This window comes from Sinocyclocheilus grahami, unplaced genomic scaffold, assembly GCF_001515645.1.
Source record: "Sinocyclocheilus grahami isolate Dianchi unplaced genomic scaffold, SAMN03320097.WGS_v1.1 scaffold574.1, whole genome shotgun sequence".
Classification (NCBI taxonomy): domain Eukaryota; kingdom Metazoa; phylum Chordata; class Actinopteri; order Cypriniformes; family Cyprinidae; genus Sinocyclocheilus; species Sinocyclocheilus grahami.
Genome location: NW_015505753.1, coordinates 1,336,696 through 1,342,240, shown reverse-complemented (window position 1 = coordinate 1,342,240; position 5,545 = coordinate 1,336,696).

Genomic DNA, 5,545 nt, shown 5'->3' with positions numbered 1-5,545 from the left:
CTTTCAGTGAGCCATTTGTTACACATCACATTTCAGTGCATGTATTGCTTTAAAAAAATGAAAGGGAGGAAATAGTTCTGGCAGACAAATGTGCAATAGCTGTTTCCATATGTGTTTTCAAAAGTGTCTGATTATAAATAGATAAAACAACAAACCAGCAGCTTACTGATTACCACCCAGTACCATGGTATTTCTGCCACACGTTGCCAAGCAACAGTTTCACTGATAGTATTCAGAGGTTTAACAAGACATAAAGTTGTTAAAATGTCTTTGGAGGAGTAAACTGGGGCTGTGGGTAAGTGAGTGGTTTTGTTCACGTAATATAAGATCACAATGTCAACCTCAGACATGATATAGTTGGAAAAGACAACAAAATGTTATACGTTTAATAGAAAGAAACTGAACATGTGTACAACATATGTTACAACAGTAAACATTAAATACATATTTTAAAAAATAATGTAAAATAAAATAAAAATAATAGTAATTTTACTTTCATAATATGATGTATTTTTAGGATATTTAAAATTAAGAAGAAATGTCAGGCGGGACTTAATTTTATATTGAGAAATGATTGGGTGGCAAAAATAGGCATTGCCAATCAAACTGGAGCCAGACCTGAATGCAAGTTCTGTCATGACAACTCTCTGGGGGTTTTGCGTAGTAATATACATAATGTCTTTGGTTTTGGCTGAATAGATCTGCTACGCTGCTGCAGCTACCGAGTACTGAGACTTGCTACTGCAAATACATCCACAACATGCTGCTGTGAGCATGTAAGGAATATTGCTGCTGCACAAATAAAATATATATAATCCCTATATATGACATACATGAATCACCCTGTAGCAGATCTATACAGGTGGAGCTGGGGAAGGAGGAGGGTTTCTGAAGTGCGCTGCAACTCCTATGGCAAGCACTAGACAAGTATTTGAATGTTGAGCAGCGAGCTCATTGGCTGCTGATACAGAAAGAACCAATCAGCTGCGTCATGTGATAATGATGTCATTGTCATTGGCCATTTTTCTATTAGTTATGATTATCCAGTAGCCCACATGACCTGGAAAAGTCATTTCAGTGTGCATTAATCAGTTGTTCAATAATTAACTATTCATAGGACGACTGGAGTGCACATGTCTAGAATGTACATGTGATAAATTCTAATTTAAAAAATCTTGATTTAGAAAACCAGACACAATTTTACCTTGGTGTTTGCCCTTTTGCTTTTTTCTTTTCTTATGTGTTTGTTTGTGCAGACTTCAAACGATCTAAGAGTCAGTGTGTGTGTGAGAGAAAGAGGCAGATTAGGAGCAGAGAAGTGGAGCGAGACATTATTAGCAGTGAGAGGGGAACAGAAGCGTTGCAGTTCTTATGGCACGTTGAGAAAAGAGGAAACAAACACGCAAATCGTTTTGTGAAGTACTGAAAGTGTCAACGAGAAGTTGAGATTATCAAGCAAGGCAAAAACGCACACACAAATATGACGACTTAAAGAGGAAGAGGACGAGACCCATGGACTACAGAGCAAACACTGTGAGACACTGAGACATGACAGGCAGCCTGGTTTGGGTGTGTGTAGCTTGACCCGCATGCTGAAATTGGGGAAGGGAGAAAAGCAGCAAACACAGAGCAGAAAAACATTCGTCCTGAGATCATGGGGAGTGTTAGTGAATTGTGTGTGACCAGTTTTCAAGCTTTCTTGTGTCCAACGTTACCAAGGAGTCTTTCAGGTAAGAGCTGTCTAATCTTTTAGAGCCTTGTAATCATAACCAGTTTGTTTTCTACTGATTGTCTGGGTAACAGAACCATCACTCTCATAATTACTACTGCAAAGCATTGTGATATTACTTTATGCAACCAGATAAAAAAAAAATAAAGATTGACTGGTGAATGATAAAACAAGAAAAAAGTCCAGCTGTCTTGCACAGAAGGAGGGACATATGAGACCAGAATATCATACAGACTTGGAGGTGGGCTCTTTTTATCTGAACCAATAAGCAGCATTGTTAAGGCGTTGGTTGTTCAGTCACCCATAATTTACATCATTGTGAGAAGCCATCATGTGGAGTGCAACAGTATTTTTATGCATTTGAATCAACATGTCAAAGCAGACGGAAGGAGTTTGGAGTTTGTTTCTGCCTAATGCATCTTTATTGTCAGCTTACAGGATTTTTAGTCTCACAGGCAGGAGCTGAGGGAAGAGATCAGTTAATGCCATTAAGGACTATAGGCAGATGTAATCCCTCAGACCCAGTGCTCAAGAGTCTTCATCAAAAGCCTCAAGATCACAAACAGTGTTTGTTTACGTCTCATTACTTGGTGTCTTTGTCTCTGTCCTTCAATTTACAGTAATAGTTCACCCAAAAATGAACAGAAAAGCAGATATTTTGAAGAATAACTGGTATGTTCCTCACTCAAAGCTACGGATTGACTTTAGAAGACTTGGAAGTCATGTGGCCTATACAGTTATGATACCTTGCTGATTCTATAGTGCTTTTGCTTCCCTATTTAAACCTCAAAAGACCCTGCCCCCCATTTGTTCAAAGTGTACTTAACCGTATTGAATGTATTAGCACCCTAGTAAAAAAATCTATATTCTAAAATGTATTTGAAATTCATTTATTTCATGCTAAGTATACTACAAATACACTTACATATTTATGTACTTAATAAAAAAATACCCTTCAATTGTACTTTTAATGTATACTAAACTGGTATACTTTAAGTCTGCTAAATTGGAACAACTAATTTTGTACTAATGCACTTTAATTGTGCAGAAGTAGTGCTGAAGTCCAACTAAAGATATACTGAAGTATATTTGATTGTGCTAAAGTGGATCTATTGCAAGTATACTTCAGGTACTCTTTAAATATCTTGCATATATTGGTGCAGGTAAAGAATACATTTGAGGCAAGTGTTTAAATGCTGCAAAGCCGCAAGTACAACCAGCTTAACATTAATGATAACAGAATTAAACAAGGGGTTGAAATTCACAGGACAAAATAGAAAACGAAACTAGAAAGAGGTGAACACTAACTATGGAGACATATCACGTGGGGACTAATCACAGGGAATAAATTAAAAACCAAGAACACAGACAAAACATGGCAGTGCATTTATTATGATGTGTTGACTAAAATACTAAACTAATTGCATTTAATAAGAATTTAAACGATGTCATTATTTAATTTCATATATTATTTTAAAGAGCATTATTTCCATAATACACACTCCTTTTAAATATATGTTAAAGTATACTTTTCCACAACCAGTACTTCATTCAAAATGTCATAAATGTAGTGGTGTATTCAAGTAAGTTGTAATTACGATATCAGGTCACTTTCGTCGGAGCAAGATGGCGATTTCACTTTTCTACATAAAATTCTACGAGTTTTTAAACTCTGCATCTACAAAATGATGAATAAAGTGCAGCATTGTGTTTTTGCTTTTTTCTGTTTTTATTCAATTTATGAAGGTGATGTAAACTGAATCATTTTAGTAATTGTACAATAATATAATATTTTGTATATGCAACTTGTATAGTTTTATTGAACATGACAAAATACATTATTTTATTAATTTCAACTAATTTACCATCAATACAGATGCTGCGTATCTATAGTCTTTGGCTGCATCCGACATGTTTTCTCACTTTTTTCTCACATTTTCAAATTCAGAAAATTTCGAGTTGCCCTCTCGTATGAATGACTTTGTGGTGGCATTAATGTGCATTCAACTCATAAATACAATCTATCTGACATAACTTGAACACTGTAACAAATCAGTCCACTGAAGGCGAGCGTAGTGAAGAACCCAAGTGCAGTTTATTTACAGGTGATCCAAACATCCAAACAATAATGGACTTTGGAGAAGTCATGAACAGACTTGACTTGACATGACATGAACAGACTTGATGAGACATAAACAGACTAGACTCACCGACAGCGGGTTACAACATCAATACACGACGAGGCACAATGGGAACATGATGGCTACTTATAACAGACAAGGAGGGTCACATGACATGAACAAACCAATGGGAAACAAGACACATGACTAAGACAACCAATCAGAACATGACACAGACAAGGGAATCACATGACTAGACAATAACCAAATGTGAGCATGACACATATACAAGGCAGAGAGACATGAGGCAAGGGAAGCATGACACTAACAGCAGGAATCAAACTACAAAATAAAAGACATGAAAACATGAACAAGAAACACAACCCAAAACACCACATTACAAACACACCATAGGTCTTGAGTCTTTTATTGGTCTAAGTCTTAAGAGATTTTGACTTTACTTCTTAAGTCAAGTCAAGTCACCATTATTTACATATAGCGCTTTTACAATGCAAATTGTGTCAAAGCAGCTTTACAGTATTAAACGGGGAAATAGTGTGTCGAAATAGTGTGTCTTTCTCCTCTGGCCAGACAAAACCAGCAGTTTAAATCTAGGCTGCTGTTAGTCAACAAGATGAACTCATGACAAGCTTCAAAACTGATAAGCAATGCTTTACTCTCCTGCCGAAGCCACAAGTCAGTGTGATTTTTAGATATATTTTTTATTGCTATAAACAGCCCACTTCATACTGTAAGTGGCTTTGATTCTGAACGCATTTTCCATTTCTATGTTAGGCATTTCAGAAGAAAAAAAAAACACGTTCTAAGCCATTAACCAAACCAACAAGCTCCAAGATGATTCAAAACATTAAACATTTTAAAAGTGCATCATGATGATGAAAATGCAAGGGTGTACTTATAAAGACTTGAACTACTCAGTCCACTGTAATGATATAAACAAATCTGACTGGATTTGTATGTCTCTTTAATGTATTTGCTTATCAGCAAATACCAACACTGGCTCTTCCACTTTTCTGTAACATTAGTAATGTTACCTGGTAATGTTAGCCTTGCGGTTCCCTTTTCTATGTCTAAAATTAGTTAATGTGGAACTCAGCTTCAGGATTGTGGGTTTTGTTGTAGTACCTCACCAGCAATGTGGAAATTAATTACACTGGGACTCACAGCGGTAAAGAAAAACAGCATTCTTCAAAAGGTGCAAATTTATTGCATGCAATAGGTATTTAGTGGGCTGACATTGGCCCAGGGTTATTTCCAGTCAGCATGTTCTCTAGGCTGCCAGATTGAAGAAGAGATTCTAGGATTTTGTCAACATGTTGAGTCAGAAGAAAGAATGTGTCCAGGAAGAGGGTGGTGATGGGACAGGAATTTCTGAACTTGAATACTCCGGTTTGTAGTTTGAGCTGGTGTGATGTAAATGTACAGAGGACCACAGGGGATTTGTTCCTGTCGTGTTAGGAAATGTCGTCATCTGGTGGTGTTACAGTTTGTGTGAGTTCATGTTGCTAAACTCTGCGACTCCATTAGCTTCATCACCCTCCCAACTTAAACAAATGACGGCAGTGAGTTTGAACTAATGTGTGATCAGCTTCTTCTTCCTCTTCCACTTCTTCTTCCACTTCTTCTTTTTCTTCTTCTTCCACTTCTTCTTCTTCTTCCACTCTTCAGTCTATGG